At 36.8% G+C, this 14,997-nt stretch overlaps 1 pseudogene; it reads left to right on the forward strand.

Annotated features, from left to right (window-relative positions):
- The first annotated feature begins 7,708 nt into the window (after window positions 1–7,708).
- LOC101580304 overlaps window positions 7,709–14,997 on the forward strand; it is a 10,763-nt pseudogene continuing 3,474 nt past the window's right edge.

Genomic DNA, 14,997 nt, shown 5'->3' on the forward strand with positions numbered 1-14,997 from the left:
TTTATACCACCCTTTATAGTTATAAATTATAATATTACAAATTTACTGATATATAGTAAGATTTTTATATTGTCTAAAGGCCTACTTACATGCCTTGTACTTCTAGAGCTTCACAATGATATGAAGACTCTGAGCTTAACCTGTTTGTCAATACATATTAATAATTTTCCCACTTTTTTCACTTTTCTAGGGATTTTTTTAAACCAAGCTAAATATTCTGGTATTGAACTAATTATTAAAGCAGAGTAAAGGTGATAAATCTAATGTAACCATTTTGTTTTTGGCCTCCTTTTTTAAAATTCCTTAAGCTATAGATGAATTTACTCTTCAATGTAGATTTTCACTAATCATAAATCCACAAAAGGAGAAATAAGTAATTGTCTATATTAACAAATAGATAAAACAAATTGTGGTTAAGCTAACATGAACTGAATCCTGCCTAACAAACACCTGGGAAGTATGAATCTTGTGATCTTCTGGTAAAAATCCTTGAAATGCACTTTCCATAGTGATTTGGAAAGTTGTTAATGTGTGAAAACTCCTAAGAACAAAATCATGTCATTGGTATTTTGTTGTTCACTGAACACCAGCCAGCCAGCTAAACAAAATGTGCTCATACATTCTCAGCCTCCTTGAATGTTTCTCACTATCTGCCATTACAAAGGATTCATGGGATTTGTTATATTTGTAAAGGTTCTCTCCACTATGAATTCTCTAATGTAAATCTAGGATAGAATTTTGTCTCAAAATAGCCTTAGAATCGTTATATCCATCATATTTGTATACAGTATGAATTCTCTAATACTGAATAAAAAGCCAATTCAAAACTAAGGAATTTTCATATTTCTTGCATAAGTGAAATTTATCCAAATTATGATTTATTTACTTTTTAGAATAAATAAGCATAGGGGCCGGGGAGATAGCTCAGTAGAATAAGCGCTTGCCTGGCAAGCACAAGGGCCTGAGTTCAATCCCCGGTTGCACAAAAAAATAAATAAGCACAATGACCTTGGTACATTTCTTACGGTCATAAAATTTCTGACCTTTGTGAATGGAAAGTGTGAAAATATGAGCGTAATATACTGGACAGACACAATGAAACTTATATTTTATTCCTTATATTCATAATGTTGATCAGTATGAATTCTCTAATTCAATGAATGACTGCTAAAAAACCTTACAAACATCTTACAGCCATCAGATTTCTCCAAAGTATGAATTCTCTAATCATAACTTACAAGGCACATACAGTAATAGTTTTCCATATTCTTAAAATTCTTAATATTTACAGCCAGCATGAATTCTCTGTTTTATAAAACAATCTCAATTCGTATGAAAAGCCTACACTCATTCCTTATAACCATGTTCCTTAACAGTATGAATTCTCTACTATTGATAAAATTAACCACAAAAAAAATCTCACATTCTATTTTTTAAATACGTCATGGATGGAAATCAAGTATGCTCTACCAATAAGACATAGCCTGAATTCATTTTTATTTTAACAGTACTTATGCTAAGTTGTGTAAGTTTGACTTACCATTAGAGCCTTCATCACTTCTCGGCCTTTTGGCTAAGATCAAGTGTACCGTTAGAGCCTTCACTTATTCTCTTGAACAACAGGGAAGAATACTTGTTCTCAACTCCTTAATGTTCAAAAGGTTTGCACTTGGGGCTGGTGGGATGGCTCAGTGGTCTAAAGCACCTACTTAGAACAAGCTTAGCAAAACACAGGGATCACGGTTCAATCCCCCAGCACCACATGCCAGCCAGCCCCGCCCCCTGGTGGGCTGAGCTGGCCACACACACACACACACATACAAATAAATAAAATTTTAAAAAAAAAGGTTTGCACTAACATGAATTGACTATGGAGTGGCATGAAATGAATCAAAACAATTTTTCACATTTCTTCCTTTCTTTACCTTTTCACCAGTATGAATCCTCTGGTGCAGAGTAAATTAATAATCACTACTTAATGTTTTACCACACTCTTTATGATCATGTTACTTATAACAACAAATAATTTTTTCTAATTGTTCAAAGGGACTGATAAATACTATTATTTGCACTGAAAGCTTGTCTATTATGAATTTCATGATATAAAATACGAGGATGTCTATAAGAGACGTTATTATACATATAATAATTTAAGTAAAACATTTCTAAATCATACTTGCACAATTTCAGCAATTTCTAAACTCAGAAACTTCATAGTCTGGCTCATTAGGTCATCAGGTATTTCCCTAAAATGGGAATTGAGCTACACATGTATAATCCTAGTACTCAGGAATGGAAACAAGATTGGGAGTTCAATCTAGCTTGCACTACCTAATGAGTTCAAAACTTTCCTGGACAACATAGCAAAACACTGTTTCAAAATCAAAACAAGAAAAAGATTTTTCTTTATTTCTGTATTGCATTTTATTATATATTCTGAACTCTGTTGTGATGACTGAAGATCTTAAACCACACTGGAACATCTCCATTAAAAGTTTCACAAAATTAGTGCAACATATTTTGTACCATTTACTAGTGTAATGTGCTTACAGTAAAGATATAATGACATCATTTCTTCCATAATTCTGCTCCTTAATAAAAATACCAGCAAGGGGCTGGAGAGATGGCTCAGTGGTCTAAAGCACCTACTTGGAACAAGCTTAGCAAAGGCATCAGGGACCGCGGTTCAATCCCCCAGCACCACATGCCAGCCAGCCCCGCCCCCTGGTGGGCTGAGCTGGCCACACACACACACCACTCTCTCTCTCTCTCTCTCTCTCTCTCTCAAATAAATAAAAAAAATTTAAAAAAATAAAAATAAAAATAAAAAATAAAAATAAAAATACCAGCAAGTTTTTGATTCTGCACCAAACATTGACTATAAATATTATGTCAATAAGCTAAAATTTCAAAACCAAATGATGCAGAAAAAAATGTTTATATTATTTCTGACGACTAAATTACCACTTATTCAGTGGGTTACAATAAGAATTTAATTTTCTTACATTTTTAGAAGCTAGATGTCTGAGAATAAAGTCTCAGTTTGGCTACACTCCTTCCAAACATTTTGAAGAAGTATTTATTTCTTACCTTCTGGTGACTTTCAGCATTACATAAAGATGTATCATTACACTTTTGCCTCCATTTTCACATGGCTACCTTCTCTACATTGCTGTCCTTTACATGGACAATTCTCGTTAAATTTACTGACGAAACTGGTAGTCCTGGATGATTCAAAGTTAAATTTATTATCTTAAATACACATACAAGTATAACATTCACAGAGTCCAGATATTGAGACCAAGACAATCTGATTAGGGAAACACTATTCAAAAATAGAATATTCAAGTTAAGTATTATGGCAAATACCTGTAATCCAAGCACTCAGGAAGCTGAGTCAAGAGGATCATCAGAAGTTTGAGGCCATGCTGAGTGACAAGAGAGATCAAGGGTAGCTTGAGCTACAAACTGAGAACTTGTCTCAAGAATACAAACCTGCCATTCTGGTCTTCCAATTATGTACTGCTTGTCATGACATACCAATTATGGTCATACTGTCTCTCAAATAAAGGTTCTTTTTTTTTAAAAAAAAAAAAGGGTAATAAATGAAAACATGAGACAAAAAAGTCACAGGACTGTCCTGCTACAAGGCTGTATATTGTTAAATTTCTAAATTTCTGTGTAAAAATATGTAAATGCTTATTCTTATTTTTTAATGTTTTTTAACTTTTTAATCTTTTTTCTTCATATTCTGGAGGAACTCGAAGTTTAATATATCAATACTTGATGGAAAATACCTGTTCCATGTTATGTGTAAGATCTTCGATATTCAGACAGATAATGAGGTTAAGCTCAACTGCCTATGTTGTAGGGAATGATATCATTAAGCTTCTCTTCTGGAGGGTTAACAACTTAAGTTTGCAGACCAAAAATTAGAGAAAAAGAAGGGCTACAAGGACAGCCAACATTTTGGCCCTAGCCTTTTAAAGTCAGTAAGGACTCAGGAAATAAGAGAACCTGTACTGTAACATCCTGTAATTCAATTGTGTCCCAAATTTTCTGATCAAGGAGATTTTGGGGCCACAGAGGAAAGTGATCAATGATGTAGAGTGTGCCTAAGGAGAGTCACATGGAGAGAAAACATTCTTTCAAGCTTTCACAGAAAGTAAATTGGTCAAGCAATGGCCATGACTCATCCATATGGCTGACATGACAAAGGATCTACAAACTGAGGTACAGGGTTTCAGGTTAAATCCGGAGGGATTTGACTGAACTTATCAGATACAAAGTTACATTTCTTGTTATATAGGTCTTGCTCTTTCTCGGTGTTAACCGTCTAGCAGAAAAGTATGAAAATGAAGTATAAAAAGCAAAGCCTTATTAATATGAGCTGTAAAATGCTCAAGTCAACAACTTCGGACACTGACAGTCTTATGGAGAACCCACTACTATTATGGACTATTGAACTATATTGGGATATTTTGCTGGATTCATGCACCTACAGTATTTAAATGACACTGGAATGCCCTTCTCTGACAAAACTAACCAAAAAAGGGGGATACAAATGAATGACCATTTTGTATCTGTATACTCAAAATAGTTAGGATAGATATACAGCTCCATTCTCTTAATTTAATGAATAGAGAGGTTTGTTCTAATAGTGTTTGAGACAGGATATCAAGTCTACATCTTGTACAATGAATAACCACTAAGACAACAATATGCAATGTCTTAATTATTGAAAATGTACTGGTAAAAAAAATTAAAATAAGCATTTTTGTATACAGTCAAAAAAAGAACGCAAACAAAAAATATACAACAAAGTTCATTACATAATTCTGATTTTTAAGACTCAGGAAAGTTTTTCTATTAAATTATACATTCAAACTTATATATTAACATAAGTATTTTAAATGTATTAGTTCAAAATCAAAAATAAGAATGGCAAACATCATTTTTACTGTTTAATGTATTATAGTAGTGGGAAAAGATACAAACAATTTTCTAGCCACTAAAGGAATGATTCTTCTTCCTTGTATTACATAGTAAGTGCAAATGAGATAGCATGAATCCTTGGTTGCAGATGCAAGCAAAACTACTATCATACTGAGACACCATATCTTTGAAAAGGAGGCAAACATGTTCACTAGAAGCAAGATAGCCTCTTTAATAAATGGTGTGGGAAAAACTGACTTTCTCTATGCCAAAGACTAAAACTAGATCCATATCTATTATCATGCACTAAACTAAAATCAAAATGGATCAAAGTTCTAAATATTAAAACAGAAACAATAAATCTACTGGAAGAGATAGTAGGTAAAAATCTTGAACACTTATTAGGCAGAGATTTCATAAACAAAACCTAAACTGAATGGGAAATACTCCAAAGAATCAACAACTGGAATCTCATGTTATTAAAATGCATTTACATATCAAATAAAATCACCAATGAAGTAAAAATACAACCCACAGAGTGACAAAAATTATAGCCAATTTTATCTCAGGTAAAGAACTTATATTTGGCCATTTAAAAAACTGAAAAAAATCAGACCCTCCCACACACATTCAAAGTCCAAGTACAATAATGGAAATCTGAAATGAATACACACTTCTGAGAGGAAAGTACAATGGGAAATAAACATATGAAAAATTCAACATTATTGGTCATTCAAGACATGCAAATTAAAACAACATTGAGATACCGTCTCATTTAATAAATAATGGCTATCATCAAGAAGCCAGCCAATAGCAAATGCTGCATGGACTGTGGGGGAAAAAGAACCCTTGTTCACTGATGAAGGGAATACAGATTGGTACAGCCACTGTTAAAAATCAATATGAAGTTTCCTCAAACAGCTAGGATTAGAGGTCCCATTTGACCCATATATTACACTTCTTGATATATTCCCTGAAGAATTCTCAGCCTGGTATGAGAAACTGAAAAATGAAATAAGTTCTAAATGTATATTAAATATTGCAAAATGGGAAGAAACTGTTCCAAAGAAAATAGGAAATAGAATATGGAAAAAAAGGAAAGGAAGGAAGGAAAAGTTTAAAAATACAAGTTTGTTATACTACTAGTGTCTCTTCATTAAAAAGGAAGGATAACAATATGTACAGTATTAATTATTGTTATTCTCCTATTATTTTGTTATAAAATGCTGTTTTCCTTTTTTCCTATAAAATAAAAAATGAATCCCTGGTTGCATGTCAGAAAGAAAGCCAGCCTTAGGATAAAGCCAATTCACAAGAGTACAAAAGTGGCCAGGCGTGGTGGTGCACACCTATAATACCAGCACTTGGGAAGCTGCAGTAAAATGATTGTTGTATGCTTGAAGCCAACCTGGGCTACAAAGTGAGTTCAAGACCAACTTGAATTGCATAGTGAAATCCTGTCTCAAAAATAAGATTAGAGAGACAAAATAGCTGAAAAACAGAGGTGGAGCCCTGAAAAACATTCCCTGGAGTTTACCCAATCTACCACTCAGAATTTTATGTAATTCAAGAAATTCTCTCTTTGATTATGTCAGGTTTTTTTTAACTCTCAAAATAAAGTATGCTAAATTATATATAAAGTGTTCTGAAGCAACTGAAATTTATGAATCTCAGAATTACTATTCTAGTTTTATCTATTTACCAAGCAAGTGTTCCTTTTTTGTCCCCTTTTCATTTCATTTATGTGCAGGCATATTAATTGGTGCTACTCACACCCAGGGGCAGGTATTCTGTCGACAGTAAAATTCTTCAGCCACACCATAACTATGCTGACCCAATTTGGGCTTTTCTTACCCACGTTGACACAACCAGTTAACTATCACAATCTACCCCTTCTCAACTTGAAAATTGGATACTTTTCCTTAAACCCTACTTAGTCTCCAGATACAAGGACAATTTCATAATTACATGTAACATGTTACTACTATCCTGCATGCAAGTTGAAATGCACTAATTTCCTCCCCAAAATAGAAGACAAGTTTTGTTTAGGTGATGCTTACCCCTAACATTTCATAACTGAACATGACATAGGTTTAACAATATTAAATAACCAAAATTAAGTTTTTAAAAATCATATTACAAAGAAAGCATATTAAGAAAAAATTACAATTGCAATCCTCATTTCTTTAACTGATAAGGGGGTCATAGATGATGTTTAGCACTATATTCTTCTACCACACATTCTATATACCTTTGGTTTCCAGCAAACACCACAGCAGGTCTTAGTTCTTTCCCTGGTAGGGTTAATCTAATCTTCATTTCTGAAGGTTCTGGATCATTTATCACCCCATCTGGATTGTGCTGTTGTAGATTCCCATTGATTGGCATAATAACAGAACATGGTAATACTAAGAGGTGCCATAAGGGATATTCTGCACTCCAAGTACAGTCTTCCTTTCCTCAATTGTGGAGTAACAGTCAGATTTCCCCTCCATAGTCTGGGATAACTAAGTTTGCTGACACCATAACTCCTTTTTAAGCTTAGTTACTCAGGTATGAAGAGAGAAAAATGACCAGGAAGAAGTATTAACTTTCAGTGCAATAGAATAATTATTGTGCTTATCAGTTACAAGCTTTTCATCCTTTGGAACTAAGAGTTCTAGGCCATAGCATATAAGGTCACGGGAACAGGAAAAAAAAACTTTGATAGGGGATTACTAGGGGAAATGGTCAAAGGTACCATTCCTGCTTCTTCCTCTTGATTCTTGGACCCATGAATCCTGGATATGGAAGACATCACCATATACTGGATGCTGATTTAAAGCACATACAGTCTTTTGAAGAAATTTATCCAACCCATGCATGCTACCATGAGCTAACCGGCATAGTAGCTGCATCTTCAAAAGACCATTCCACCACTCTCCAGCAGGTACTGACATGAAGGGACTGGCATTAAGATGAGAAAGACAGTGTCTCAAAAAGACAAAAAAAAACTAGACTTACTAGTGTATTGTGTATTGTGTTTCTTCTTTGGTTGTAGGGGAACCAAATGCAACAACTTATCTTTTACCTTAGAAGTGATACCTCACACCACTGTACTCCTAAACATTTTACTAAATTAGAAGGAACTTAAGTTTTATTTGGATTTATTTCCCATTCTCTACCTTTAAAATGCTTTTATATCAAATCCAGAGTGGATGCTACCTCCCACTCACATGGTCCAATCAGCATATCAACAATTTAGTGTGCCAATTTGATACCTTATGGAAGGGAAAGCCAATCAAGATCTCCATAAACTAAATTGTGACACAAGGCTGGAAAGTTAATGTAACTCTGAGGTAGAACACTGAAGGTGTATTTCTGGTACTGGAAGCTGAAAACAAATTGTTAGTGATGGACCCTATGGATGTATGATAAGACATTTGCCAAATCAATTGCATATCAAGTACCAGGAAATGTATTAAACTGCTCCAGAAAGCATACCATAGCTAGTACAGCAGCTGCAATCAGAGTCACCATTCAATTCAGTTCACAATAACTCACCATTATACTCCAAGACCCATTAATCTTCTCCACAGGCCAAAAGGGAGAATTAAATGGAGATGTGATGTAAACAACCACCCCTACATCCTTCAAGTCCTTGGTAGTAGCACTAACCTCTGAAATCTCTCCAAAGATACACTATTGTTTTTGTTTTACTATTTCGCCTGGCAAAGGCAATTCTAAGGGCTTCCATTTGGCCTTTTCAATCATATAGCCCTCACACTATAAGTTAAGGAACCAAGGTGAAAGTTCTTTAGATACTAAGTATATTTATCCCAATTACACATTCTGAAACAGGAGAAATGACTCCAAGGTGGACTTCAGGGTCTATTAGATTCCTCTGTGAGTCAGACATTTGCTAAAACTCCATTCATCACCTGATCACCCCAACCCTCTATATTTAATGGGGAGTCACAATGGTATTTTGGATCCCCTGAATCAGCATTAGGTCAAAACTAAGATCCAAGGGTTTGTGAAATATCTGATCATTTCCTTCTCCCTAATGTAGAATTATCTTGGAACAAAGGCTTAGGTCTTGGTCTGGCAGATGGATGACAGAATGAATAACTGCATAAATTTTTGGTATAATGCAGCAGCAAGAAAGGCCTTCCTGACTTATGGGAAGATGGTGGAACATTAAGCAAAAAGAAATCAATTTCTCCAAAATTCATAATATATTCATTGTAAAATACCAACTTGGAGAAGGAAAGAGAGAGGTAGGTCCCCAGGAAACAAAAAGGACCAGAAAGGAAAACTGGAGTCTAAAGAGAAATTGAAGAGAACACAGAAAAACAAGGGCAACCAGTTTTCCCCACCTCCAGATCCTGAATAGTGTCAGAGAAAAGAAACATCAACTCTACAGAGACAGTGAAGCAGCAACTCCAAGGCTTCAAGGGGAAAATGCAACATTGGAATGGAACAGTGGAAGTTGTGCACTATAACTGGTGAGTGACTAGTCCAAGCAAGTGACTGTCATGTCCACTAGAATGTGTGCTTGGTCAGACACAATTTCAGCAAGGGACCAACTGACCCCAAGATTCAGGCCAACCATGTTGGCTTCATCTCAGGGTCCCCAGTGTTAAACTATCACAGTGACTGTGTGAGAGACAATCATGAGAGATGTCCATGCTTAGGGAGTGTCTCAGTTACTTTTTTCTTGTCGTTGGGACAAATATCCTACACTCAAAATGAAGGAAGGAAAGGTTTATTTAGTTCACAGATAGTGCAGGTTTAGTGTATATTCTGCTGGCTCCAAGGCAAACAGCAGATGTTTATGGTGGCAGAAAACAACAGAGTGGAAAAGGAGCAGCAGCTGTGCCATCTGTCAAGCCTCTCTCTCTTCCTTCCACACTGACTGCAAATATTGAATCTCCTCCAAGAAAGTGGCAGTGGGAGTGGGAAGATCTGAGCTCCGAAGTTCTGAGCTCCTCTGAAGTGATGTGGCTGTGTAGCTCCAGCCCTTCCAAGGAAGTGGTGCTGAATCTTTCCTCAACCCTTTTATATATCCTTTTTGTGCTGAGTCACTTTGGGGCAACCCCTCCCCTCCCTAAGGTGGGCCCTCCTCACCCTGTTGGGTGGAGCCCCCACAGCCCAGGGTATGGAACCACCAAGGTGCTCTAGCCAAGTTGACACGATGTATTGACCACTACAATCCACCCCTTGTCAACTTGGCAACTAGATGTATCTTTAAGCCAGTTTTCAGGTACATAGACATGCTTTTAACATTTTATAATTTGGGCGTTGTATTACATTAGAAGCATGACATTTTGTCCCTGGGCACCATCTCAAAGACTCATGCACATCCCTTTATGTAAAAGACATTTTAGTCTATCTCTAAGAGTCACCAGTTTTAGCATTGCTGAAAAGTCCAAGTATCAAATCTCCTCTAAGATCTAGCAAACTCTTAGCTGTGGGCCCCTGTACAAATGAAAGTTAAAACTTTTAACATTTAAAGGCACAAGATAAACATTACCATTTTAAAAAGTATATACAGCAGGATATAAAGCATTGGGACCAAAGCAAGTCCCAAATCCCACAGGGCAAACATTCAATTCTGCAGTTCTATGTGGAATATCCAATGTAACACATAATGAGTTGTGAGCTCTAAAAGCCTTCTATGGCTCCAGCCCTAAGACACTTCTGCTGGTCTCTCCCAAGGCTTCTCTTCCAGGGCTACTTTGCTCCATTTTTGTAACTTTTTTAGATAATCTATGCTTCTGGCTTTTTTATACTTCTGAGGTTATCACTGAATAGGCTTCTCACTCACAGCTTCACATACTGCCCTCTCAGGGGCATATTACCTGGCCTTCTAGGACTTCTGAAATCTAGGTGGAAGCCTTTTTAACCTCAGAACTCCTGCATTTTGAATGCACCTAAAACCAATGCCACGTGGATGATATCAAGGGCTGCTGCCAGCTGAAGCAGTAGCCAGGATTTTTTCTCTTTTGGCTGTAGCTGTCGAGTGTCTGGGTTATTAAACAGTCTGACCCTGATTCCAAGGAACAAATTCTCTATATCAGCACCATTCTGGAATCTGGTGTGGCTGCCACCTCCATTTTGGAACCTGGTGTGGTTGCTGCCTCTATTCTGGAACATGGGACTCTGCAGCCTTCTCCTCAAAGCAAATTCCCTCACCCTTGCGACTCTGAGGCTGCAAAGGATGAGAATCTGTCACCTCCTGTGATGGCCTCAGGATATCTTTTTCACTGTCCTATTCAGTTTTGGAAATGGAGATCCTCTCAGCTCTACCTTTGCATTTTACAGCTTTAACACTGTAAATTATCTTGATAGGCTCTTTGCCCTTGACTCTTAACACATATCTGAGTAAAAGCCCCCAACAATAGCCATGCCACTGATGCAATATTTGACTGCCTTGAGATTTGTTTGTTTTTTCAAGATTAACTAGTCCACTGTGCTTAATCTCAGTCTCAGGCAAGTCTTTGGACTGGAGCAAAATGTAGACAAACTTCTTGCCAAGCCATAAGACAAATCATCCACAGTCCATCAAACAATGTAGTCCTTTTTCCCAAAAGAAACCTCACCAGCCTGGTCTTCACAGGAAGACTTTCTATTTTGGTCTTTTGAGCTCTAACCAGAATCTCCCATACAGAAAAGGCAAAGGCAGTAGGCAACCTCTCTGAACCTTTTCTATCTCTTCCCATAAGCCATTCCCAAAAGTTCATAATCTACATTGTCAGGTATAGTCACAGCAATGACCTCGCTCCTGGAACCAAATTTTGTCTATGTTACTTTTTGTTACTGGAACAAAATACTCAACACTCAAAATGAAAGAAGGAAAGGTTTATTTAGCTCACAGTTTGTGGAGGTTTTATTCTATTGGCTGGCTCCCAGGCAGAGTGGCATGTGGCAGACAGCAGAAGTTCATGGCAGCAGAAAACAGTGAAGATCAAAGGGAATGGCAGAAGCTGTGGCTTATAGCCAGCCTCTCTCCCCTCATTATATTATAAAAAAGCTACCCTGGGGCTGGGGTGTATAACTCACAGTGTCCATGCCCTCCTCTTGCACAGGATGAGGATGTTTACAATCTAAGAATCCTGGCTCTCTGCTGAGTCACTTAATTAAACTCCTAAACTTCTCAAGTTGATACAATGTGTTAACCAGTTCAGAGAGCCATAGGCAGGCTGGTAAGAGAAGCCCAAAATGTTATGAGCTAAGAAACTCAAGCCCCAACTCCACAAAAAGACACTAGGTTCAAAGGCCAGCCAGACAGCTCAGTGGACTAAAGCACCTGCTTAGGCAGACTCAGGGGCCAGGTCTTTAATCCCCCAGAGTGCCATGCCAGCCCCGCTCACGGTGTGCACTGAGACAGCAATTGAGACTGGGCATGGTGGCACATGCCTGTAATCTCAGTGCTTGGGAGCCTGAAAACAGGAGCATCACTATGAGTGTGATCTGTGTAAAGAGACCCTGTAGACCTTTACTAAATACATAAAAAAATAAAATAAGAAGACACCAGGTTCAGTCTGAAACCACATGAATTTGAAAGTCCCAGAACCAACACCATAACTGAATTCTACTCACATCTTGCTGGGATCATCCAGCATGGATATAGATTCTGGATGCTTCCTTTATCTACCAGCATGAGAAGAATCATACCTTGAATTGGACATTGCCACAAATCTATAAATCCCAAGAGATAACCACGGGTATGAAATCATAAGGAAATGTCTATTTCTTCTTTTTTACTCATTTTCTCTCTTCCCTCTCCCCTCTCACCTCCCTTCTAGTCTCTCCTCTCTCTCTCTCTTTCTCTCTCTCTCTCTCTCTCTCTCTCTCTCTCTCTCTCTCCTTATCTCTATTTTTGTTTTGTGTAAGGGTGAACATTGTTTATAGTTGTTTTTTTTTTATTTTATCCCTGTTTTACTTTGATCATCCTTTCCTTTCCTCCTACCTTCTTCAATAGTTTCCTAAACATCAAAAATCTCCCTTTATCTTTGATTCTAATGTCCTCTTCCTCTTTTATTTCTCCATTTTTTTCTCTTCTTCCTTTTAATTTTCTCATCTTAGGGGAAAACTGCCCTGTTCCGTGAGTATTTATAGTGCATGATTGTCTTATTAATCATATATATATATATATATATATAGTATAAATATTGTACTATATTGTACTATAAATATTGTACATAGGTTTAAAATGGCACATTATTAGTTATCACATCTTGCTATTTTCTACTCTGTGCTTGATGATAATGATATTGATGATTTACAACTTTAGCCAACATGACATTATTATTGTGATCAGTAGAACTTCTTTCTATGCCAATGCCTAGATTATGTTGGGGTCATAAATAATACCACACTCCAATATCAAAGAACTGGATCTTAGCCAAATACTTTGCAACCACTCATCTATAATAAACAGAAGAGGAAGGGTCTAGAGGCAGGTTAAAAGGCCAAGAGCCAGCTATTCCTAGAACACATCTTGGAAAAGTCGTTTCCTAAAAAAGATCTTAATACTAATAATAAAGCTATCAACCACAGTGAATTTACAAGCAAAAATGTAGAAAACAAACAAACAAAAACGGAAAATGAGAAAACACAGAAGCAAGATTGAACCCCAGACTTCTAGTTTGCCCATGACAAATCCAGGGGGCATTGAGATAAAATAAGTTAAAAGCCACTTTGCTGAAATTTATGAAATGGTAGCAATGAAAGTAACAAAGCAGATAAATGAATCAATGGAAAAACAACAAATAATAACACAAATAATGAAAGAAATAGGACCATAAAGAATGACATGGTTAGTGAATCTAGAGTAGATACAGGTTTAAAAATAGATAATTTTAAAAGACTAAGGGAGACTATGAATGCCCAACATAGAAAAGAATAGGATTCCATAAAACAGATTCAAAATAAAACCAGGAGGGGCTGGGGAGATAGCTGCATAAGTGTCTGCCTGGCAAGGACAAGGTCCTGAGTTTGGTCCCTGGTATCAAAAAAAAAAAAGAAAGAAATCATAGCATGTTTCTTTCTTCAAAAAGAAAGAAATATAACCAGGAGATTAAAACTTCTATAAAGAGCACAGAGAAGAATAAACCAAAATGAAGACAGAATATGTGATCTATAAGACAGGGCTTCAGCTGGCAATAAATAAATGAGAGACTTCTTTAAAAAAGGAAGAGACCCAGTGGTGATGCATGCCTGTAATTCCAGCACTCAGGAGGCTAAGGCATGAGAATTATTAATTCAAGGACAACCTGGTCTATATAGTGACTTCAAGGCCAGCCTGATTTATATAGCATGTCCTGTCTCAAAAAATAAATTTGGAAGGGACCGTGAAAAGTCAGTTGAATGGCTGCTACATGCTGCAAACAATAATGCAAACAAAAATGGAACGACTGAGAACTATGAAAAAATCTTACCTAAAACAAAGGACACCTTTCAAAAAACCTGTCAAGAAAAGTAATAGCAAGGGCCAGCCAAATAGCTCAGCAGATTAAAGTGCCTGCAAGCAGGGGCAGGGGCCTGAGGTTCAAGCCCCCTGGTCTGCCGTGCCAGCCCTGCCCCCTGAGACACGCTGCAATCTCAATGCTCTAGCCTACCCATAACAAATCCAGGAGACAAAGACATACAAGAAGTTAGAAATCACACACCTGAAATCTCTGAAATGATAACAACAGAAGTAAAGAAACAAGTCCATCAGGCTATACAAGAAATAAAATCAGAATTAATCTCTCAGGTCCAAAAAGGACACCAATCATGAAACAACTGCTCAGCATAAACTAAAGAAGACATAGGTAAAAATAAAATAAAGGATAATAGAAAAATGATGGAAACACTGAATGAACAATACAGGAAAGAATTAGAATGCATAAAACATTCAAACAGATATCCAGGAAATTAAAAACTCCTTTGAAATCTGGCAAAACCACAATCTGAGGTACAGGATCTCAGGATAAATTCTGAGGGGATTTCACTGACCTTATCAGACCCAAAAGCTACAACTCTTGTTGCATAGGTCCTGCTTTACCTTGGTCTTAACCATCCAGAAGGAAAGTA

The sequence above is a fragment of the Octodon degus genome, unplaced genomic scaffold, assembly GCF_000260255.1.
Source record: "Octodon degus isolate 3935 unplaced genomic scaffold, OctDeg1.0 scaffold00185, whole genome shotgun sequence".
Classification (NCBI taxonomy): Eukaryota; Metazoa; Chordata; class Mammalia; order Rodentia; family Octodontidae; genus Octodon; species Octodon degus.